Genomic DNA, 25,491 nt, shown 5'->3' on the forward strand with positions numbered 1-25,491 from the left:
AGAGGGAAAGGAAAGCTCCAGATTGCTTTGTAGGTGCACAATAACTATCTGAATAAATGTGACCTTTGGCCATTTTGCCCGTGTGTGTTTGTCCATACGTCTTAGCAACACGTTCCCTATAAACCGTTGCATGTATATTCCTATACGTTTCCTTCTCCCCAGAGAGGCGCCCTTCTTTGGGAGGTTGGCTAACTGGGGTTACTCAGGACTAGACAATTCCGACCACCCCTGCCACCCACCCCCACCCCAAACTGCAGTCCGGGAGGCGCGTTTCTGTTTTTTCCCTTGTCTGTTTTCCAAAGAAAGAAAGAAAGAAGAATGGGACGGGAGGTGTTGGGCGAGGGAGTGTGAACCGCCAATCTGCCCCCCAGTTGACCGAGCCAGGTCGTGGGGCATGGGTGTCTGTAACCTCGTGGGTCCTGGGGGTGAGGACCAGAGGACCTGGCTGGTTGGCAAGCAGCTGAGCCTCGGAGGGAAAAGGAGTAATGGGGGTGGAAAGCCCCAATTCCAAGGGGAATGGCCTCCCAAAGGGAGTGTGCTCCTTTTTCATCCTTGGTTTTCCGAAAATATCTGTCCTTTAGAGCCAGGGAGCCGCGCATCAACGGATTCCCTAGAACGCCCTGCGGTGAATTTCCTAGGCCAAGTCCTCCCCCACGGCCCACCCCAACTTTCCTCTTTTTAGCTGAAGGTGTTCTTGCCTTGCCGATTTAAAAATAAAAATAAAACAAGCGCTCCGTGCCGCGGCGCCTCCGGAGCTGCCAAGTCGGCTGGCCCGGCCAGGGGCCTCGCTTCAGCCCCGGGGGCTTCCTCCGCAGATCGCAGGTTGGAGCCCACACCTCCTGTCACCTCCCGTCGTCACCTTTCAGTGTAGGGGCGTTCAGACCCAGGAAGGGTACCGATCAAAGAGAGCTGAGGTTCTCGGGGTAGTGTTGTAGGGTTTTCCTAAGGGAGGGTGGGCTAGGGCGAAGATTTCATCCCAACCTGGGGCGACTCTAAGCAACTCTTGCCTTTAAGACGCCCTATTTAGGGTGGGTGATTATTTTGGATCTTCATTTATCGGGATAATGTCGCCATCAACCCACGGAAAAGGAGGACGTGGTTTTAGGATAACAGGGTCCAATGTAACAGAATTAGGACGAGTTATCTTGCTTCTGTCCTGCAGCCCTCTTCTGCCTCCACAGGACCCCGGAAGCCCGCCGGCGGACTGCTTCTCCCTATTCGCTCCAACCCACAGTTCCCCGTGGGGACAGCTGAGCGTTCTTTTGGCTGAGTGCTGGGCTCCACTTTGGTTTTTGAGCTTTGTGAGCCAGACGTCCCGGGTAGCAGCGCCAGGTTGGGTGGGCAGCGCTTCCCACCCACAGCGTCCTGTCCCGAGGGCTTGGGGAAGGCCACCGTCTGGAGGCCTGTCCCAACTTTTGAGTTTCCCTGAGAGTGACATCATATCTCTGCAGGTTCTGGCCACCATGGTCCTCTGAGCGGTGACAACCCAAAACGTGCCTGGGGTAGGCGGACTGAGGTCCTGGTTCAACAACCCCTGGGGCTTTGGAGAGTGGGGGCCAAAAGGAACTCCCCTCACCCCCCGCTGGATTTCCTGCCTCCTCATTGTTTAGTTCATATAAATTTCATGGTGCTTGTCCTTGTCTGTGAGGCTGCAGGAAAGACAGGCTGCCATATTACAGGATTCCCTCCCGGGCTTGTTTGGAGGGAGGAAGGGGAAGTTCTTAGGGTCTCTCCTAGCCTCAGAGGCAGGTGAGGGATTTCTGAGAGACAGAGTTCCTTTTTAAAATTAATTAATTAATTAATTGATTTTCATTCTTCTGTGTCAGCCTTCTCCCAAGACCCTTTCTTTCACTGGTATAAAAGGAAAAGTAGAATCTGAAATGCCATCCTCCTTCTCCTTCCCTGCTTTTGGTTTTATTTTGGATGGGTTGTGAAATTGGAACTGGAGAGGAGAGATTGAGAATGTTCTAGATTCCGCCCCCCACCCCCACCCACCCCCCATAAAGACCGGGAAAATCTCATAGTATCCTGGTCCCTCTCTTTAGCACAAAATGTATATACATGCACTGGAGAGGGCAGGTTGTTTTCTTCCGCACTGAGTTCTGGCACTAGAACCTGCTTTTCTTTCTTCTCCAATTTCCAGGTTGACTGAGCAGGGAGGGAAGGCCTGGCAGAACACACATCACTAAGCACTGGCTCTTGACAGAAGCTGCTTCTCTTTGGGATGCTCCAGAAGCTCACAAAAGGGTCAACTTGAGTGGGTGGAAGCAGCAACCTTAGTCTTGGTCTCTTCTGCCTTAGTCTTCTCTGCAAAGCAGAGGTAGATAAGCAGTTACTGCTGTGACTTAAGAATGGGGTCACTATGGATTCAAGTAACCAGGCATTTAATTTTTTTTTTAATACTCACTTTCTTGGACCAGAAGAGACCTCTCAAAGATTAGAAGTTTTCCTGGCAAGCCAGGAGGAAATGTGGCATCTATTCAAGGGTGCTGTCTCTGAGAGGAAAGAACAGCAGGGTGGGCAGCTTCCCTTAGGCATTCTACCCGGGTCCATGCCTCCAGGTCTGCCTCCCTGCAGGGATCCAGCTCCCGACACCCCCAAGGAAGCCCTAAATAAAATGTTAGCTTGAACCCCAACCACATTAAACATGTGTTGTACCATGGGCAGCCACCACTGTTGGCAGATTGGCGAGGGTGGACGACCCCAAGCCTGAGCAGGCACTGAGGAGTGGGGTGGGTAACTCTGCCCTGGTGCTCTAGATGAAGTAGCGCAGTTGTGGGTAGAGGTATACTGCAGTGGAGACACGGTGTCCTCTCCGTCCTGTCTTCTCCTGTCATTCTTTCATCAGTCATCTGTCTCCGGGTTAGTCCACCGTTAAATCATCCTCTATCCCAAATAAATCAACCCAGTGCCTGTTGCTCGAGGGCTTACTCTGAGGTTCAACATCCAAAGGAGACATTTCGTCTCTGCTGCTAAATTGTCTCCAGCTCTGGTTTCCATCAGGAGTCAGCCTCTGTCTCCCTATATCCCACTTTACACTCTGGGTTCAGAATGTTCTGGGACTCTTTCTGTCATGGAGTCTTCTTTCCCTGAAAGAACTCATGGGTCCCAGAAAATTGCCTCTTATTTTTGAGGCTCCATCAGGGCACCGAGGGGCAGGCAAAGAAGGAGCGAGGAGTGGTCCCCCAAGCTCGTGGCTTTATGGCCCCTTCCTCCTCCAGCCTGGTGATGCCAGGCTGCTCTTTGGCTGAACATTTTCATCCCCCGCCCCTGCCCCTTCTTGGTCCAAGCTCAGCAGTGCCTTCCAGTGAGTAGTACGCTTCGCCCTCTCTTTGGGGCACATCTGCCAACCAGCAGAGCGGTGAGGACAGTTTCCAGATGATTTTCCAGAAGCAAAGAAATCTGGAGAAGAGAGGGGCACGGGCTAAGCACTGAGTGGGCCGAATACTGGTTCCGGACGAGGCCCAGGAAGCCGGAGCTTTTCGAGGCCCAGCGGTTTCTTTTCTCCTTTAGATTCTGCCTGCAGCAGAAGTCCCTGATTGCTTTCTATCTCCCCTGGCACTTAGATGATTCTCTGGATTGAGGCTCTCCTCTGGGCACTTGGGTCTCAGGACAGCAGGATGGGACGTAGGGGGGTAGTAGAGGGGCATCTGCCTCCAAGCTCACCTCTTGCAGCTCCGTGGGGTCTGCCTGAGGCCTGCTTCAGCCAGCTCTTGGCAAAGGGTGCTCGACTAGGAGGGTTGCAGGATTCATCCCCCGCAGAGATGGACTAACATTCCCCTCCCCCTTCCTCTGTCTCTGGGCTCTGCACCCCGTTTTCTCTTCTATTAACTGAGGCATTTTGATTTTCAGTCAGGCAAACCAGAAAGCGGGAGCACAGTTGCCTTTGAGACTTAGGAATGTGTTCAGAGAAAGATTAGTTTTCTCTTTTGATTCTGAAGCACCTCCAGGCTGACTCTGCATCTTGATTGTCCTTTCTTGTGTGCTAGGGAGGTTTCCTTATAAGCCTTTCTGGTAATGCTCCTTCTCAGGGAAAAATGCCCCTCCCAGGTTAAAGCTGCCTTCACCTGCTGCTATCTGGGGGAAGATGTGAGACTTACTCAGACTCTGGAGTAAATGGCTGTTAAAGCTTAACATGCTCCTAGCCTAAGAGGCAGCAGACTTTTAAGAGGGGATATTGACTCAGTTCAAATGCTGACCCCTGCAGGAAACCTTCAGGACCCCTTAGAAAGATTTTTGCTTCCTCTCCCTGTGTTCTTATCACCTTTTGTTCAATCTGTATTGTTCATCACTAAATTGTGACCTCTTTGAAAACAAGTAGTGTTGTCCTCTTTGTGTCTCTGGTTTATCTGCCAAAAGAGACTGCTGAATTGAGGGAAGAATGCCCAAATTCAGTCAAAGCAATGAATACCTAATGGTAGGATTTAACCTTCAGACATGCCATGAGTGGGACACTTTGGCCAGTTAATGGAATGTCCTGTGAGCTGTCCCCAAAATATGTGCTGCAGATGGCTGCCTACCTGTGTCATTGACAAATCTGCCCTTGTCCTGGGGCCTTCTGAATTTGCTACTCCCTGCCTTCTTTCTATAAGAATGCATCTTGGAAACATTCCTTTGGAGAATATTTGGAGTGATGGACATAAAGCTTTCAGATTGCAATCTTTATACATTTTTGGCCTGGATGTACAGGTTTTGAGAAAACAATCAAACCACAAACTGAAATCATTATTAACACATCAGAACCTCTAAAACCCCCAGAACTTGCTACCTAAATATACAATGATAATAAATATTTTTTTCTTCCTGGTTTTCTCGCTTGCTTTTCTAAGCGTAGTGCACAGGCACAGTTTGCTCACAGCTGAGCCCTGGTGGCGAGGCTGATGAATGAATGGCGGGTGGGGATGGTCGGGGGGGACTGGAGCCTGGCAGACAATTACAACCCAGCCTTTCTCTGCAGCTCCTGTCAGTAAGGCATTTTCTTCTCTCTGCAAATGGCAGTGCTGTTTGTTTGTAGAGCTGTGGGGATGGAATTAGCGGGTGTCATGTGGGCTGCACGTGTGGCTGCAGCTACCTGAAATCTGTAGGCTAATCACTCCCAGATGGCCCCAGGGACTGCAGTCCCCAGGGCCCCAGAAGCATGAATCCCTCCCCACTCCTCTTGGGGAGGGGAGGAGGTGAGATTTAAAGGGAAAGTGAGGATGGAAGTGAACGGACAGGGCTGTGTGGGGTCTAGAGACTTGCAACTTGCAATCTGTTTGCACCTGCATCGCATCCTCGCCAACCCCGGGACGATCCCAAACCCAGATCACCCATCTCCATTCCTGTCCTTAATCCAAACTGTGATTTATTTGGTAGAAGGAAGAGAGAGAGAGAGAGAGAGAGAGAGAGAGAGAGAGAGAGAGAGAGAGAGAGATAGAGAGAGAAAGGAGAATAAGGAGCAGGAGAAGGGAAGCACTGGGTTCAGGAACTGGCATGGGGAGGTGGGATGGGTGGAGTTTATTCAACAGGTATGCACCACGGTCCTTTGCCCTCCCCCCCAAACACACACGCCTGTCCCTGCATCGCAGGATCACTCACAGGAGAGAACCCTGGAGCCAACGCCTGTCTTGTCTCTCTTTCACCTACACACACACCACTCTACAACACATACATTCCTTTGCTCTTGTGCCTTCTCACCTATTGCTGAAAAAACAGTTCCATTGCTAATGACTATGGCTTGCTGCTTCCGCCCTGCGTGAGCCAGGCTCTCCGCCCCGCCTATCCGTGCTATCGACACTGCTCTCTTTGCTTTTCGAGGGAAGCGCACAGCAGTTCTGAAAGTAGCATGTCTCTGGCTCAAGGTCAGACAGTTAAGGGGAGAGGCAGAGCCCTGGTCCCACGTCTTGGGGACCAGTTGGCCTCTCCCACATCCCCATCCCACAGGCGGCTGTGGAACGCCTCCCAGGCAGCGTGTCCAGGAGCCCACTCCTCCGTGTCCACAGTGTTCTCCCTGCTGTCTGGTTTGGGCTCCAGCTCCTTCCTGGGTCACATGGGAAGACAGGGACTCCGCACTTCTCTGACAGGCGGCTCTGACCTTATCTCCTCCCTTTGCTTCTAATCAGGGTCTGGTCGCCTTTGCCGGGAGGAGCAGGGAACAAAGAGTGACTTGAGCCATGTCCATCCAGCCTGTCCTCCCTTTTAATTTCCTTTTCGTGAGAACTTCTTCGGGTTTGCAGGAACGGTGCCTTGGTTACTTTATTTCACAGTCATTGATCTACTTGAGTTTGCTACCATATATATATTGGGATTTCTTTCTCCTCTGGGTTGTGTGGCTGGCCTTTTATATCTTGATCCAGTCTTGTCCAGACTTTGAAAATCATTTTATTCCACAAAGCAAAAAAGGGGGATGCCACTGTCCCCTTAGACCTGGAAAAGTCCTTGTCATATTGAAAGTGCAAGGCCTGGGACTAAAGCCCACTCTCTTTCTCATCCTTGGGATATTTATTGATAAGAAAAAGTACACAGAGCCCTAATTATGTGCTTGGCCAGCTGCTAAGGGCTTTACCTGGACCCCCAGAACACCTTTTGTGGTAGTTCTTGTTATTTTTCTTCATTTTACAGATGAGAAAACTGAGGTTTAGAGTGGTTAATTGGTTTGTCCAAAATCTCACATCTCTAAGTTTGGCGGAGTTAAAATCAACACTAACCATGACGACAACAGTAAAGACACAAGAAAACCATGGCTACCACATCCGGCACTCTTACTATGCAGAGACCCAGTTTATACCAAGATCGCAAGTGCTGTGTTGCTGTCGTTTCTAGTCTACATCAGAGAACACCGTTTTCACCCAAGGTCTCATTTCTTTTTGGCCTTGCCTTATTTCTTTTGGGGAGCAATGTTAAGCCATATTTAAGGATGATGGTCCTCAAAGAAAGTTTCAATGGAGGAACATGGGTCTGCCGGGAAATGGGAGATGCTGAGGACTCCCGAATCTCTGTGACTGTCTTGCATTTGGCATGAGTGATGGAAGAGGGGCATCCAGTTTGTTCCACCTGGGATCTGCACCTCCATCGGTACTAAGTGCTCTTGTATCTTTTCTTCCCATCTGCCCAGTTTGTCCCTGAAGATGAAGGATCATGTAGGGAAAGTACACGTTCTTTTGGGGAGGAATGGAGATCAGAATTCTCTGGCTCAAACCAGGCCTGAATGATAACACACTTCATTTGTACAGCAAACACTGGTGTTTAAAAGTCGGTCATGCATAGCAGGCAGAAGAGGGTTGCTAGGCTAGTTTATGGCAAGAAGCAGCCCAATCTCCGAAGGTTGGCCGGACTTGCTCAAGATCACAGGGCAGATAGATGACCCAGGAAGCCTGCAACTCAGGCATCCTGACTGTTCTGGTGGTTTCTACTACTCATTAGCTCTTTTCTCTATGGAAGAGCCTGGGACTCAGCCTTAATTTTTGATATTTATTCTTGTATACAGAAAATTAAAAGACTGGGATGCAGACAATCATTAAGGACTGTCTCCAGAGAATACAGTGGGCCCTCTATATTGCAGGTACCACATCAATAGAACACAGGTTGGAAATATAAGAAAAAATTGCATCTGTATTGAACACCCATAGACTCTTTTGTTCTCATTGTTCCCTAAACAATACAGCATAACAACTATTTATATAGCATTTACATTGTGTTAGGTATTTTAAGTAATAGATTCAAAGCATACAGGAGACTATGGGCAGGTTCCATGCAAGCACCACAACAGTTCATACGAGGAACTTGACCTTCTGTGGAGTTTGTTATCTGTACAGATCCTGGAACCCTTCACCAGTGGATCCTGAGAGCTGCCTCTGTACAGGATGCGGGCAGAGGATTTTAAGAGGACAAGGTCAGTTGGTTCAGTAGCACATTTTACTGACTTTTCCTAAAGCTCAGATCCCTCTCAATGCGTCCCTCTTAGGGAGACTGGAGGGACCGGAATAACGAAAAATTCAGATGTTAGGATTGACTCTTGCCTCTGGGAAACATTTGTGTGTTCTAGGACAGAGATTCCTTTACAAAAAGTGAGGTGCTCATTCATTCCACAAACATTTTGGTGTCTGAGAGTGACCTGGCTCCGTGCTAGGCAGCCACCCAGATTTACCAGCCCAAGGACTACTTGATTCTTCGCTCTCCATGTCAGGCAGCTGTGGATTCCTTCTTAGCTAAGGCCCTTGTCATTGCGACCCTTTGCAAAGAAATGCCATTTTGGGAACCAGGTTAGAAAAAGAGAAAGCAACATATTCGTGCTGCAAGACCGGACACCCTTGGACGGCCTTCCTCACGGCTGACACTTGGTCACAGTTGTATTCTAAGTCTGTGGCTGCCAAAGTTTCCCTGGTTATCATAAAACGCCTGGCATATTGGAAACTGTGAATAAAAAGGTGAGAGGGAAAAGGCTAACCATCAAGCTCACCCACAGCCTAAACCTCAGACCCGGGAAGGAATCGGCTGCAGAGCACCGTCTCAGACTGCAGACTTACCGTGCCTGGGAGGACAAAGGGTCCGATTCGGAGACGCTGGGGGTTCTGCTGTCTGGGGAGTCCACACCAGGAGGTGCTTTCTTTCTCACCTTGCTCCCTTCTTAGAGGCTGGTGCTCCTGGATGGCCCCGCAGGGCCGACTCCAGCCTCCCTGATGACAGTAGCCACCTTTCCTGCCAGCCCTTATCAGGGAGAGGAGCATCCTACCTTTCAGACTTCTCCCAGTTTCTGAAAGAAGGTATTGTTATTTTCTCAAAACCGCCCAGGTTAGGAACAAAGGCTGTCTCTGGATCTTCTTTAGGCAGGACAGAGCTGAACTGGCATTCCTTTAAAATGGCTCCTTATTACAGCAGATTTCTGCTAACAATTACCCCACAATATAGAAAGGGCATCTGACTCCTTGAGGGTGTCACTGAATTTTCCTTTTCTCATTTTCTTTTTGTGTAGCCATCGAAAAGTTGGAGTGCGGTTGGTGTTCTGGTTTAGTTTGGTCCCGTCTATTTATATCTGTGACATATGTGTATCTTACAGGTCAAATAATTATTTTACTTAGGGGTGTGTGTGTGTGTGTATGTGTGCATGTGTGTTTGTGTGTGTGTGTGTGTGTGGCGTGTGTGTCTGCTTGCTTTCTCAGAGCAAATTGGGATTTTTTTTCTTTCCTTTTATAATCAAGGCGTTTGTTCTTGAGCATAAGATCCTAGGAAAAAGGATGGAGGAGTTACTGAATTTTGAACACAGGTATGGAGTGTATGATAGAACGATTTGTTTGACAAGTGAACTTAGCATTTTTTATTATCTGATTTTAGCAAATACCTTGTAGGTCATTGGTGCTTAGCACATTCTTTTGGAAATAATTGCATCTGCTGTGCTAATCTATGTTAATTAGAAGGAAGCCCATAGCACCCGTGGATAATTTCCCCATGTGCTGGAATTGTTTGCCGGGGAATAAAACATTTTATTGGTGCACACCTGTAATCTCAGCGGCTCGGGAGGCTGAGGCAGAAGGATGTGAGTTCAAAGCCAGCTTTAGCAACTTAGTGAGGCCCTAAGCAACTTACCGAGACCCTATTTCAAAAGTAAAATAAAATAAAATAAAATAAAATAAAAAGGGCTGGGGATGTGGCTCAGTGGTTAAACATCCTTGGGTTTAATTCATGGTACTCAAAACAAAAACAAAAATCAAAACAAAAGAAAACAAAACTCCCACAAAACAAAACAAAACAAAAAAAAAACCCTATTTTATTCTTTGGGGAGATTGGAGAGTTAGAAGCTGTAATGTAACAAATCCTAAGCAGTTGGTCAAGACATTTAGTGAAATCTGGAAGCATATTTTTGTCAATACAGTAAACCTCCAAATACCTTTCAGGTAGCAATCAATCTATATCTGGAGTTCCTTAGACCAAAAATATGACTTCTGTGTCCTTGTGACTGTGCTGCATGACCACTCATGAAACACTTTGCTTCTCAAGTCAGTTTTTTCATCTTAAAAACGAGAAGTTGTCTTGTCCCAGGTACAGTAGATACTCAGGCTGTGTTGGAGGGCCTGTGGGGATTTTGAGATAAGAGCTGGATTCAGAAGCCAACCCAAACCAAACACCTGGCTTGATTGTTGGCATGTTATTCCATTAGATCTGTTTCCTGATAGACAAGCTGGGTGGAATTGGTGGGTACCCTAGATGCCCTAGCTGGTGAGAGACAAGACAATCGTAAATATCCTTGCAGCCTGACATACCTCAGGAGCTCAGGGGAGCCAGCAAAAATTCCCTGGACACCAGGAGATTCTGCTGCGTGGGGTTGTGTGGAGCTCCCTGGAGGGTCAGGAAGGTCACAGACCTTCAGAGGGAAGACGTGTCAGGCGGGGGATGCCGCATGATGTTCTTCCTGGTAGGTGCCTCGTAGCGAATGTGCTGAATCTCTTTTTGCTGAGAATGGATTTAACAGCGCCTAGGTAAGTTTTCGTTTGTTCGTTTCAACCAAAACCAGTGTCACCTTCTCCGCTCTCCCACCTGTTCCCACCTCCCTGGCTCTTCTGACAGGCCCCACACATTGATTTCAATTTTCAACACTTAGCACCTGACTGGGTGATCTAAGATCCCTGACTCAGAGAACAGGAAAGGTCAGTCTGCCGCACACCTCGCCCAGCGTCCCGGGATTAGCATCCAAAACAAACAGATTGGAGATGGGATGCAGACTCCCAAGAGCCGTTCCCACGTGTGAGAAAGCCCAGGAGATGGCCTTTCTCAAGCTCACTGACGTCACTCAAGCTCACCCGTCCAAGGCTTTACCTTCCTGGGGCTGGGGGTTGGAGCCTTCTGGAAGGGCCCAAGAGCCGGCCGCCCACCCGGCTGCTGGATTAAGAACTGTGGAGGGAGGGAGAGGAGATCTTTCTGCTAATCAAGAGAGAAACCAAATCAAACGGATGAAGTCCAAGAAAAATACAACTCTATTGTTTTGGGGGCACACGGGGCTGGCGGGGAGGTTCATTGAGTAACCCAAGTCACACCCTCTCTCTGTGGGATTGAAGGAATGCTGGCTGTTTCCCTGGAGGCCAGGTGGGAGGTGGGTAGACAGGTCTATGGAGATGAGAGCTTCTTGAAGCTGCAACTCTCTGACATCCCCACAGTCTTCCAGCTGGGAGGTGGGGACGCAGAACTGGAACGTGAGGCTGAATGAAGGCCAAGGCCAGGGAGCCTGGTGGGGCTGGGCCGAGGGCTGCGGGTGGGGGAGAACAGGCAGGGGGAAGGAGACCAGGACACAGTGAAGGAAGTCACCCTGTTCTTCTTGTCCTCATCTGGACAGGGGCTTCTCTGTCCTCAAGAGACCCTGCTCTCCCTTTCATGGAGCCCAAGGGTGGATACCCAGGCAAAGGTGGCCTTCCTGGGTCTGGGGTGTGACAGGAAGCAGGAAGTACAGGTCATTTCACAAGAAGCCTTGACACTGGAAAACTGGCAGACCCCCAAGGTGGGGTGGGAAAGTCTGGTCCAGGTGACGAGCACTTGGCTTCCTATAACTCTGGGGGTATGTTCAAAAGCAGGGCAGTCTACACAGCCTGCTGCCCTCAGCCTGCGTACCGCCGCATTTACTTACTCTTCCGTCCTTGGTTGTTCCTCTGTGATTACACACGCCATGCCTGTCATTGGTGGTAAACTTCCACAGCCCAAGGACTGACGTGACCTTGGCATGAGCCTTGGCAGGAGCGTCCATCCCAGTGACAAGTCCTTACTTATCATTTCATGAATGTCCACAATGTCTCAAGAATGTCTGGCCCCTCACTCCTTCTCCCCTTCAGAATTTAGCCAGAATTCTATTTGTACAGATCCAGTTGTGGGATTGTGCATAACTCTCCTTTGGAAAGAGTTCCACTACGGGATTGTTGGGTCCATTTTCTTTTGAACATGTCCATCCCTTGGTGGAATTCTGTCCCTTTCCTAGAATGGGGGATCTCCTTCTCAAACTCTGGCCCCAATTTTCCAATGACTTAACCTTCTTCAGCTATTAATGGTGAAGACTCAGGATATGCTCCTTCTTTCCCATACTGGATGTGAAATTTATCAGATTTATCAATAGCGTCCTGTCTGGGTGTATCTGAAACTTCATCCCTATAGGAAGACAATGACCTCAGGGTGTTTTTGAGGTTTTTCCAAAACACGTGCTTTACAGTTGGATTTGTTTCAGTTCTCAGGGCTCTGGTCATGCTGATGGAAATTTTTACTGATCTAATGCATAGCAGCATCCTCGATTTGGATCTCCTGGGTTCTCTTTTTCTTTTGATTGATTTGATCTGTGACTTTGGAAAAGCTATGCAACATCTCTGAATTTCAGTTTTCTTTTTTTACTGAGGGGAAGTTCTTCCCCAAAAGTTGGTGTTCACTCACTCACTCTTCTGCCTGTCCCAAGCCCGAGAGATGTATCGTAGACCTTGGACATGTTTCCGTGGGAATAACTTGGCTAGAGTGAGTCTGGAGGAACTGAGACTTGAGACTTAGAGTTGAGAGCAGTCGAAAACTTTTGGGGCTGAAAGATGGCAGTACATTTACTTTAAGGGACCCCTTCCTTGCCCTAGAAGCAAGAAGCCCTAGTCATATATGGGCTACTTAACCCTGAGGATTTAGAATTTATATGGCAGCCACTGCAGAAAATATCCTCAAACTGAACAGGCGAAAGACAAACCAGCCTGGAAATATTTCCACAATGTCAATAGCTGTGTTTACAGTAGAACATATGGATGGAGTTTAGATTTGATAAATTTCCCACTTTTAAAAAAAACAGATGATGCAACCTATAAAAGGTATACCTTAACGAGCACTTGTGTCTGAGTTATGTTTATATGATAGGACACAGAAATACTCAAATATAGCATTTTAACATTTCCTATTTCCTTATCACAACCATACCATGCAGTGTTCTGAATTAGAAGTCTGAGTGTTCCGAGCAGTATTTTTCCAAAGAGTCTTTGCCAGGCACACAGAAAATTGTCGTCTAAGTAATCCCTTGGTTCAGGATGCTGTCATGAGTGAGTGTTAAGGCAGTACCCAAAACTCACAGCAGTAAAGGGACACATCCAGGGTCACACAGCTAAGTGGAGCATCTGGGAATGAAACCCAGGTCTGTCTGTCTGATACCTTGTCATTTTTGAGAGAAGAACTAGAGAAGCCCTAGGTTGCCATTTGAGCAAGGAGGAACGTGGTGCTGATGTCTCATGCCGCAAGTTTCCCATGATAAGTATCTTGGAAATGCGCTTGGAGAAAAGCATAAGAACTCAAGAGCCATTCCTGACAGAGGAATCATTTAAAAATAATCTCCTGGGTGGTTACTATATGATTTCTCTAAATTTTCTGAATATTTGAAATTTTGGTGGTAAAATGTTGGGGAACAAAGGACAACCCAGGGGAGGGAAGATGAGGCTTATGTGGAAGGCTTTTTCTCAGTGATCCAAACTCTAAGCTCAGTATTTTCTAGAAAGAAGGAAGAGGTACCTGAGGCTCTGAGAACTTTCTCCGGGAGTCTGGCCCCTGAGAGTTGCCCAGCCTGGGTCAGAGGACATTGAATGAGTGGAAGATGGGTTCTAAGGAACAAAACGCCTCTTTTCTCAAAACCTTGCTGATCTCCACATTACCTAACGTGGAGTTATGTGTTCACTGGGGGGCCGGCAGGAGCCCGAGCGGGTATGTTGATAATACATGGAGTCTCACACACTTTGTTTATATGCTGGGCCCTCCCCCTGAGTCCAGGAGCAGGTAGCTGGTTGTACTGTCTCCATCAGAGCTTGAAAGAGTCAGTATTTTATGGCCACTCATGTTTATTTTGCTGTCTAACTATGTTAGCCATTGTGAGTTTGGTTAAAGCTGTAGAGAAAATGGAGAAAGCATTCTTTGATACAGAAGCAACTGCATTTCCACAAGTATCTTCTCCTCAGGCAGCATCCCTGTCCATGGAGAAGGGGCCACCCATGTTCAGAAAGCAGAAGAGGGGCCTACCTGGAACCTTTTTCGTTTGCGGAAGAATTCTGTTTTGATGTGAATGTGCATTTAAATCTTCCACCAAGTTTCGTGTCAGAGTTGGCAGTTGGCTTCTGAGAATGGAGAACTGGCACCCCATCTTTGGAGATGGTGAAAGGACACATTCCAGTCTGGGACTTGCAAACTATCTGACGGGATTGGGAACAGATAGCAGCCCTTCTCGATAGGACTTTACCACACCAGCCAAGAAGGAGCTCAGGCCTCAGGTTGAGGCAGGTTCCCAGGAAGCTGCTGAATGTTTGCAAAACAGGAACCGGGATGGGATGGGAGGCTTGGTCTGCAGAAACTTCCCAAGGTTGCAACAGCCTTGGAAGAGTGAGCTGCTGGGGAGCCAGGGCCAGGAGACAGCTGCCTGGGCAGAGCCAGGGTCCCCTCTGCTCGCGGCCTAGGATGTAGTGTGCTGAGCAAGGAAGGACTAACTGGCTGGGATAATTGTCCGGTGTTTATATTTGAAAAGGGATACCACACTTCCAGGATAATTCCCTCCAGCCTCCTCTGGGGCTAAGATTTCCACTTGGTCTAGAATCCTGAAGGGAAATCAGGGACTGATTACCTGGCTGACTGGGCTGTAATCACACCTTTCAATACTAATCATCGGCTCCTTGAGGTCAATGACATTGAGCATCCAGGCTCTAGCTGGGGTGAACCTGGCTCAGTGGCTTGCATCACTGGCTTAGGACAATGATTTGAATGGACAAAGTACCAGCCCATGCCTTGATAAGCAGGAAATGAACGCTTGTTTGCAAATAAGATTGGGAAACGTGATCAGCTTCTTGTTCGGCATCTGTCTTTGGGTAGCTAGCCTGATAATACTAATGTAGAAATAATATGTTAGACGATACCAGCGAGGGAGACTTTTCAGTGAAGCCCCTCCCACCCCCGCCTCCATTCCCAACTCTCTAAACCCGAAGTCAAGGCAGAAGTAAATGGAATGTTGGCCTCCCTCTCCCGAAAGTATTCTAGATTGCAAGTTTCTCGGTGGAGATTTGGAGATATAGGCACGCATGTGACATGAGACATCTTTACGGTGTTGGGATTTACTCTTTCATATGGCTTTTCTACCTGTCTGTATCAACTCCCAACCTTCTGTGGCTCCTTCTCACCAGAAGCCCTCCTTCACTGAGTTGAGCAAAAACTGTTCTCTGACTCCAGTGCAACCTAATGGGGATTCGCTTGTCATCTGAACAGCTGTGGGGTGGTTGTTGGATGCCTGGAAGGCACTGGGTGTTTGGCAGCCTGGTGAGCAGGGAGCTGTGGGCTGGGTAAAGAGAAGGACTTTGGGCCAGTATCTGTCTTTGGAGCTCCTTGCATTGATGTCCATTTAGTGAACCATCTCTGGTGAGAGGACCCTGGGGTTGAGGAGTAAATGTTCTTGGTCTTTAAGTTTTTGGGAAATTTACTTTCAAATCCTGAAATCCATCAAGTGTGATGGATTGAATTGTGGATCCCTCAAGGATGTAGAAGCCGTAATCCCCCCGTGCCTTATAATGTGACCTTATTTGGAACCGGGATCATTGAAGATGTAAACCAGTTAAGATGTGGTCATACCGGAGTGGGCTGGGCCTCTCATCCAACCTGTCTCGTGTCCTTTTACAAAGGGAAAATTTAGACCCAGTCTTGTACAGAGGGAGCAGGATGGGAAGACGGGGAAAATGTCACGGCGGGGCGACTCAGTGAAGCACCTAGTACGAGCCAAGGAACCCTCGAGCCTACCAGAAGCTCAGCGGGAGGCTGTGGCCATCAGCGTTATGTTGCTGAGACAAAACACCTGAGCAAAACAACTTTGGAAGAGGGGAGATTTATTTGGCTCATGGTTTCACAGGTTTCGGTCCATGGTCAGTTAGCTCCATTGCTTTGGGCCTTAGGCGAGGCACCATATCATGGCAGAAGGGTGCGGCGGACCAAACGCTGTCACCTCATGGCAGCTGGGAAGCCAAGAGAGTGAGAGAATGAGAGAGAGACACATGAGAGCCAAGATTTATTTCCCAAGGACCTGCTCCCTGCCAGTAGGTCCCACCTCCTCCAGTTTCCACACCTCCCAATGGCCCATTCAGCTGTGAACCCCCGAGTGGATTAACCTACGGATGAGGTCAGAGTCCTCATGATCCAGTGACTTCCCAAGAGCCTGACCTCTGAACATCAACACATCAGGCACAGTGCCCAAGGCAACATATGAGCCTTTGGGGGAGCTTCCAGGTCCAAACCCCAACAAAGGTATGGAAGAGATCCTTCTCCACAGACTTTGGAGGGATCATGGCCCTGGGGATGCCTTGATTTTGGACTGGCAACGTCCAGGACTGTGAGAGAATAGATTTGTATTGCTTCAACCCACGCGGTGTGTGGCACTTTGTTAAGGCAGCGCTAGGAAACTAACACATGTAGCTTCAGTGGGCACAAATAATTTGCAAAGGTGGAACAGTGCCAGCCCATCCTAGCCAAGCAGCACACATGTCCTCTGATGGCCCCACTTGGGTGATGGGAGGTTCTCAGGGTCTGTCTGGTACTGCTGGCATCTCAGAAACCTGTTCTAGCCTAGACGTGTTTCAGTGGCAGTGGCTACACCAGCTGTAAGCATGCCTTGGGCCACACTGCTGCAAGAGGCGATGACAGGGAGGAGACAGCTGTGTGGTAGTGTAGACTTCCACTTTGGAAGTAGAAGCGCTCTGCTGACGTTGAGAAGGTTCAGAGCTTCACCCTCTCAGCTTTCTTCCCTTCCCCCTGGGAACACGGGCAAGAGAAAACTGCTTAGCAACAGGGTTGGGTTTAGAGTTCAGATGGTGAAAGCTACATCGTTTTAATGGGTTTTCTTACCACTTCTGCAATCTCAGGGCCCTTTGACACAAATTATTCCTTTAACATTCCCATGCCAACTCCCTCCCAATATGGCTAGAACCTAGTGGAACGTGGAGAACCCTCGTCCAGGGACATCACTTTCATCTCTTTACTACTGTCCTGAGGATCACAAAGGCCACCAGGTCCTGATACCAGTCTGTGTGACTTCTGCTTGATGGTGGTGGAGACTACCGAGAAGGAGATCCCTTCTGTCCTGGTCCTTTCCTTTTGTCATTGAGCCATAGAGCTGTGGGACCTCCAGATCAATATTAAAACTTCTCTACTTTCACTTCAGGAGACTGAGGTTCTGAGAGGGAAATGATGCCCAAGATGTTTTGTCTTGGCAGCTCTGGACTTAGCTTCCAAGTATCCTGAACCTCTCCCTAGTTGCAAACCAGGGCTCTTTTCCTTTCTTCTCTCTGGGGGTTTCCACGCTTGTGCCGTGATTTGAAAACTCTTCAGTGCGCTGTCTTTTCAGAACTCCCGTCCTCCAGCTACCAGACTCCCCAGGGCTGCTCACCCAGGACTCTTCTTGTGCCCCATCCACTCTTCATAGGGTATGTGTATCAAGAAGGGAAGGAAGCTGATATTTGTTGAGCACCTGTTCCTTGCCACATACCATGCTGAACACTTGCCCTGTATTTTTAAAGGAGGGTCCAAAGAGGTCAAAGTCATGCCCAAGATCAGACATCTATTAAGAAGTAGAGGTAAAATCAAAATTTCTCTGGAGAGATTGAAGAAAGGGAACCACACCCATGGTGTCATGCTTGGGTGTAGTTGTGATTGGTGAAGAGAAGTAAAAATGGCACCTCTGGGCTATCTTTCCATTCTCGGCCACATTCTTCCAGCCCAACTGTTTCTTGTTTCCATGTCGACAAGAGCCTTTTACTTCACAAAGAAGCAATGCCTGTTGTATGGAAAAGAGAGAGATGGTTAATTTTTTTTTTTTTCTTGCTCTGAACCTTCTCAACGTCAACACAGCGCTCTAGGGTGGTGGCATGCAGATGCCCCATCTCACGCAGGTTCAGTGTCGCAATCAAAGCAAGTCAACAAATATTTGGTGGCTACCCACCAGGCTCAAGGTGAAAGGAGTGATGTGTGAACTCCTCTGTTTGAGTTGGTGACCAGCCTCCAGGGACATGACTCAGGGACTGCTCAGCAAGTCAGTGGGCCTAAAATAAGGACGTTCTGTAAAGAAGCCAGCCACTGGCCACCCTCGGTCCCCACCCCAAGCCTTTCTTGTCACGTCCCTGCACTGCCAGCCTGGTCCTGTTGCTTCAGCCACTGCCACATCCTGCTCAGTCATTCTGGTGACTTGGCTGAGATTTTGCTCCACCTCTTTCTAAAATGGCCCGGATGATGTAGCGGAAAGCCTGGGAGCCCGGCCGACTCCTCGACCCTCCTCTACCATGGAAACCAAGTGTGGGGGGTTCTTGAGCCCCCTTTACTGCATTTGTGAATAAGAGGGTTATGCTGAATAAAAAAAAAAAATGAAACCTCTTCCTGTTCTAAAACCTATTTTTTCACTCTTTTAAAAGACTTTAGCCAAAACTCTTTCTAATTTTTTCCTAACTCACCCTGACCTTCAATGCTCTTCTACAAATAGTTATTTTATACCATTTTATGTATTTCTAGGTTCCTCACATAGTCTCAAAATTTGGTGTTTTGTTTTCTGAGCAAGTTGTTCAGCTATCAAGTGTAGCATCATGTTATTCATCTATTTGTCGTCTAAGTGACTCAGTAAATTTGTACTGTATGAATAGAACTGAAAGGTGAGTTCCTAATTTTTCACTTGCCTCTGATGGTATTTTTTTTTTTTTTTTCATCCACCCTGCTGTTAAATTCTTAGATGGCCGCGATGTTTTTATAAACATAGTCACAGACTTTGGCAAGTGGGGAACATTCCCAAGCAGATATGGGCAAACATGTTATATAGTTGACATAGTAGGCCAACCCCAACTGGTGGAGTCCACGTTAAAGAATCTGAGTTTTTGCACTGTCCTTTTTGGCAGGAGGACTGTTCATTTCCTTGGCCTTTTGGTCTATACGTTTTCTGCCATTGACATTTACCGTTCCACCTGAGCTCTGTGGGTGATAAAAATCATCAGCAGGGCATCCATTCTGGATTTTGGCAACTATTATCGATCTCTCCCTTGAACCAATTAAGCCCGGACAAAGCAAGGACATGCGTTCATTAATGCGACGGATACTGATCAAGGTCCCTATCAAATTCCAGGCACTGCCCTGCCCCAGGAGAGAGCAGCCTCCAGGAGCTGGGTGTTTAGGCAGGAGGACGAAGCAAACAACAATTATTAGAGATTGTGATACACATTTGCAGAAAGCAAAGGAGAGAGAGAGAGAGAGAGAGAGAGAGAGACTGGGATGGGGTGAGCCAAGGATCTTCCCCTTTAGACAAGGTAACTAGGAAGGGCTCTCTGAGCAGATGACATTTCAGCTGAAACCCCAAGGAGGTGGGAAGAGGGCACCGCAGACAGAGAGAAGAGCACATTCCAAGGCTCCCAGGAGGGAAGACAGGATGTTGGAGAAACTGAAAGAATGTCTTTAATGCAGCATGCCTTGGCACCCTTGCTGGGCCTAGGCAGGAATCTGCACAAGTACCCCAAGAAGCAGGCATAGCTTTCCACAGGGTCCGGAGGTGGAGCCTGCGCCACAGAGCCCCAGCGCCTCTGCAGGCGCACCCCCGGGAGTGTGCAGAGTGGAGGTGCGTGCCCCTGCCCGGCTGCCATGCTTCAAGGGAGCAGTTGGCCGGGGTGTGTGTCTCCGCAAGGAAGGCAGAATGGATCACCTGTCAGAACTGGGGAGGCTGGGCGTGGCCGGCGGGATGTGGAGACGGTGTATTCTGTGTTTATTCTTGGAGTTTACTTCCCTGCAAATACATACCCAGCTGCCACGTGCCTTTCACAGAGAAGCCGACGCCAGCACTCCATCGCTCATGAGCGATCCTGGGAAAACAAATCCAGATCCTCAGCACGACCCTCGGTGCCAGCAAGGGAGGCCGCACTGGCCGGGCTGCCCAGAGCTCAGGAACAATCTGGTCTTCAGGAAGGGAGGGAAGAAAAACAATTTCAAATTCCAGGCGCCGAGGCCTCTTACAGATGGCCATTGTTGGGAGAAGGGAAAACTAAAAGCTTTAAAGGAGCTTGGTGGCGCCTCTGGGAAGGGGGAGGATTTTGAGGTTAGGGGCTGCTGCTCAGGGCGTGTGAGGCGTGGGGCTGGCGATAGGTGATCTGAAGAAAGAGCTGAACGGTTTACTTGTGTGAGCTCAGGCAACTCGCCCTTGAGCGCCTGTTTCCAGAGTTAAAATGATCAGAAGGGCAAGGGGCCTGGTGTCAGGCGCCTGCAGTCCCAGGCACTCGGGAGGCTGAGGCAGGAGGATCGCTTGAGCCCAGGAGTTCAAGGCCAGCCGGGGCAAGAGTGAGGAGACCTGTCTCAAAAAGTTAAATTACATTATGAGAAGAGTGGTACCTCCTCTGTTTCCCTCAGGTTGGACACGCAAATGCGTTTAGCCTTGGGACAGGGCAATATAATTTATGAATGTCAGAGGGCTCAAAAGAGGGTTGAGTCTGTCCCTCTTGCACTCTGTTGCTGGTAAGCTCCTTCCACCCCCAGTTACTCCTGGGGTAACCTTATGAGAAGAGTTCTATGGCTTCTTGTCTTCCAAGACAAGCATGGGGGGGATGGCTCCTCAATATGGAACATCACATTTATTGATTAAAGTTTATTTATCATTGGGAATGACTTAATGTGTTGCTTTGCACGTATTTTAGTGGTTTGGTACTTTCAGAGAAACAACCTCTTAATAGAGACACAACATTGTAAGCTGAAGAAATATGTTCCAGAAAATGGGAACAGCCCAATCCAGGTATCAAGAGAAAACATGGCAGGTTCTGGAACTACTGGTCAGTGAGATGGCGGGAAGGGGGTTCTGCTGGCGTGGGGGGGGGGGATGAAGCTGAGCGAACAGGCTGGAGCCAGGTCGGGAAAGGCCTAATATGCAATGTTAAGGACTGGAATTCATCTCCCGCTGGGAAGTTGGAGAGGCGCACGGTCCGACGTGTGCTTCAGAAGGAGCAAGCTTCCGAACGTAAGGACGTAGCAGAGGGGCGGGGTGTCTCTGTGGCCCAGCTCCACACGCTGGGGGCTTCCTCCAAGGGCTGCTCTTCTGGGCCTGGGAGGGGAGCCCGCTGTAGCCCTTTGTGCAGCCCGCCCTGACCCCTCCAAACTGCAAACTCCCTCCTCAGCTTCTGTCCAGGAGCATGCTCCCCGAAGGTGTTTTCATTTCTGGGGGACCGAGGAGACAGGTGCTGAGTGTCAAGCTTGCGGCCTCCGGACTGTCAATATTTACGCTGAGAAAAAAACTGCTGCTCAGGCGTGGGGCCGTCCCCGGAGACCCCGCGAGGTGTTTTACTGTAGCAAAGATGTCCTGAGCATCCAGGAAAGCAGTGTGATAGGGGCCTTGGTCTGTCTTCATTCAGTGACAAAGCAGAAATGTCGTCTCTTCATCCCTCCATGTCATCCCTGCCACCACGGCACCCTAGACAGCTGAGGGACAGGTGGAGGTTTCAACAGAATTGAGTCGAAGTGTGTCAGATCTGCTGACCTCTCTCCTTGACCCCGCTGCACCCTGAAGTCCAAGACACCAGCGCCTCGTCATCCAGCCCACTCCAGAGGCTGCCCATCAGGGCGGAAAGGCGGGGGAGAGGAGAGGAGAGGAGAGAAGAGGAGAGCGGGCTTTGCGGTGACCTTGGGAGTTCTCGCCTCTTTATGTTTCAATCGCCCGACTCAGTTTGTGAGGTGGAAATGTAGGGGGTCTCCAACCCATAGAGTGAGAAGATCCTGCCAGACGGCAGAGCTGGGAAATTCCTTTCCTGCTGCTTCATAGGTGACAGGTCTTCAGAGGGCGAAGGACTCCGGCTTGCAGGGTGGACCTTGGCGACCCGCACGGAGCTTGGGAAACTTCACAGATCCCCTTCAAACTCCTCTGTCAGAAGTCACAGCAAACAGGGGAGGGCGGTGACTACACCAGGCCTTACACCCTTTCCCTGGGAGCCAAATTCCTCTCCCAGCTGTCTAACCAGGACATCTGGAACCTGCAGGGTGAACATTTTGACATCCGCTTTTGAAGGCGTGGCACACTGAACGATGACCTGCCACCACCTCTTGGCCGGAGGGGTAAGGAAGAAGGAATCAATGTGGCCTCACATGGTTCGGCATCCCCAAGAACATCCGAAAGTTGGTCACTCAGAGATTAATTATAATTGAGATTTTTTTCTTCCATTTCATTTTCTCCGTGACAATGTACGTGAAGCTCATAAATCACATTGCAAACAATGTTGAGGCAGGGGACGGGCAGTCTGTTGGCATTAAGCAAACCTACGGAGTTCTTTCAGTGGACTACTTTCCTACAGCATGGGCTTCCTTGCCAGCTCTGAGCTTCAGTGTTGACAGCCCTAACTGGGAAACTATTAAAAATGTGGAGGCAGCATGAATATCACCGTGCGTCTTTTTAGGAACTCCTTAATATCAGTAATGTGTTGGAACGGCAGGAAGGCAGACGGATGCATTTGTTCTTGGTATTGCAACACGTTTTTTTCCTCTTTAGATTGGTATGCACATCATTACTAAAATGCATCAGAACATTTAAAGATTATATATAAGTATGGGGCTTTCTGTCAGGCCCTGCAGCCCCCACCCCCACAGGTTCCTTCAGCAATGGGTCTGGGGGAGAGAGGGATGCTATCCCTTCCATCGTGGTGTCTCCCCGAATCCTAGTACCTTCTGGACTGTGCGGTCTAGCAACCCTCACAGAGAACGGTGTGTCTCAGTCTGTTCTCTGTTGCTGCAGCAAAAGAACATAGACTGGGTAACGTGCAAAGGAAAGAAATCTATTCAGCTCGTGGTACCGGAGGCTGCAAGTCCAAGAGCATAGTGAGGGCATCTGGTGAGAAGCTCGTGTTGCACCATAATGTGGTGAAAAAGCGAGAATCCAGTCCCAGGAGGGCTGTGTTCATCCCTGGCAGGACCCGATCATCTTCAAAAGCTCCTGCCCTGGCTCAAGGCTGCTTCAGTGAGGGCCCAGTTTCAGTGTGAGTTTTTTGCGGGGACCAACCACCTGAAAACTGGGTTTCAGAAGCTGGTCTCATCCTTGCCCAACAGTCGATCCTCTTGAAAGAGAGGATTCGACTGGGCTTAACTGCCGCCATCTATGTGGATAAGGTCGGGCCGCACTGAGGAAGGCAGCCCCTTGGAGACAGTGGGCCGGTCCTCATGTGTGGGTCTTTGACGTCTCACCTGGAGATCAATCAGATCCCCGCACCTCAGCAGGAACTCTATTAGGACATGTAGGAACGAGCCGTTGGAGCCATTTCCCTTAAGTGCATGTGGATGGACTGGGCACCTGACCATCTGGGGCCTGCTGGGTAGCTCCCTTCTCGGGCTGTTCTCATCTTCTTCACAGTCTTGGCGTCTAATGTCACTGGAGGCCACTTGCCAATACATTTGGCTCCAGTGAAGAAGTCCCACCTTCTGGGTGCCTCTCAAGGACCTCTCGTACAATGTGCCTTTGGACCCGCCTATTGGAAGGCTGGAGGGACATCTGAGGAACCTGAGCTAAGTCTGAAGATCGTTCCCAAGAACCCGCGGTCTCATCTTGGTGGGTTTTGTCCCGCAGTTTCTGGGACTGTATCGGCCCAACGCCAGTGTTGATTCGGCTGCCGTGCTGGGTTCCGCTCTTCCTTTGCCTCACATTTCATTTCTTGTCCCGTGTGATGAACTGCATTTACGATCTTTTGCTTTACTTTTATTTCTTACACGTCCGTGTCTTGCAGAGCTGGGACGGGGGTGAGGGGATTCAAATACCTCGGGCACCAAGCGCAGGGAGTCGCTCGCTCTCAGGGTGGCCCAGGTGGGCCGTTGTCACCCGAGAGCGAGCCTTGCTTGCATTTTTCTTTTGGGGTGCTTCACTCAGCTCTCTCGAGCGCTGGCCCTGAGCAAGCTTATACATTTCCACTAGTTTTCAAAATCATAACACTAACCAAAGTTAGTACCGATGGCGTGCTCTCATGTGTCCGCACAAGGGACTTACACGTATTTGCTTGTTTTCCTCACACGACACCCTATAAAGTCGGTATGGCTGGTGTCACAGTAGACAAGGAAGCTGAGATGGAGAGATGATGAATGAACACTCCCAGGCCACCCAGATGGGAAGCGCCGGGTCCAGGATTTGGGTTTGAGTCCCCTGATTTTCAGCTCTTGAGCTCCAGCTTTCCACTTCCAGGGCGTTTCAGTTCAGGTGACAGGTAGAAACTGCCCACAGCTGGTCCGCTGACCAGCCAAGTCAGCTATGCCTGCTCAGCCGTGTCATCCTAACACCTGGGACTTGAAACCTGGTCAAGAATCTTCGGGGTCTCTCACCAAAGACAGAAATCTCCAACATCAAAGGCAGATCTGCTCATTTTCATCAGGGTCTCTGATGTGACTGATTCTTGGATGGGTCTCTTGAGTCCCTCATTTGATACATTTCATCCAGGCTCCTGTGGTGACAGACACCAGTCCCAAGGCCGCAAGCACAGCTAGAATGAACCTGATGTCTCTGCAGCTTGCATTCTAACGGGGAGGGGGAGGTCACAGATCATAGGCAAACGAGCAAGGAAAGGTACAACCTGATTCTAGGAAGAAAGCGAAGCAGACCCAGAGGGTCTGAGCACCAGGTGGTGGAGGGTGCTGTTTTAAGTGGGGACCAGGGAAGACCCCCCAAGGAAGTGGTATTTAAATAGGGTCTCCAGGGACAAGAAGGAGAGAAACCAAATGTAAGCCGCACACAGCCGAACCTTAGCTAGTTGATAAATTAAACTTTCTACTGTGGATTTGACTCTGCATTAAAACGCTGCACAGGATGAACACTGCTTACAAAGCAGTCACAAAAATGTCACTCACCAAGTCATTTCGAACTATTTTAATCTTCTTGCTGTGGCAGGAGGGAGTAGGTGGGGTCGATGGTCCATAAAACTATTTGCTCGCTGGGCATCATCTTCTGACAGGATTTGAGGTTCGCTGAGTGATCCCCTGTTTGTTCTTATGAATTAAATTAGAACTGGGCAAATTCCATTTTGTGGTTTTGTTCTCCGGCCGCTGGTGGACCAGACCATCAGCCGGTTTTCATTTGTGTTGATTCCTTTGGAGGAAAAAGCTATGGCAGAAGCTGCCGGTGTGTGTGAAATACAACAGTTGCTGGCTGACGGCTCCGAACTGTTTCCATTCACCTTTCCATAGGAGCCCCACTGGCCGGTCTCCCACGCTGAACACTGCACAACTGCAGTGGTAACTGTGCAGAGGTGGCCAGTCCTTCCTTAGCTGGGGTCAGGATGCGAACCTGAGGTCAACGTCAAGGTCAGTTCGGTCGGCAGGCGAGCGTTCTAGGTGCGACTGGACTCTTGGTGAAGTTCCCGGATGTCAGGGGTGCCCCTGCTTTAGGACTGCAGGGACTGGTGTGGGCAGCATGGCTTCCTGGAGCCAGGAACGCGGAGGAAGTTGACGTCAACATGTTACCAGAGTCAGCGTGACTGGGAGGAAAGGTAGGTGCTCTCAGGGCATCTTTGGCTGCAGGCGGCATTTCAA

The sequence above is a fragment of the Sciurus carolinensis genome, chromosome 3 (assembly GCF_902686445.1).
Source record: "Sciurus carolinensis chromosome 3, mSciCar1.2, whole genome shotgun sequence".
In the NCBI taxonomy this organism is placed as follows: domain Eukaryota; kingdom Metazoa; phylum Chordata; class Mammalia; order Rodentia; family Sciuridae; genus Sciurus; species Sciurus carolinensis.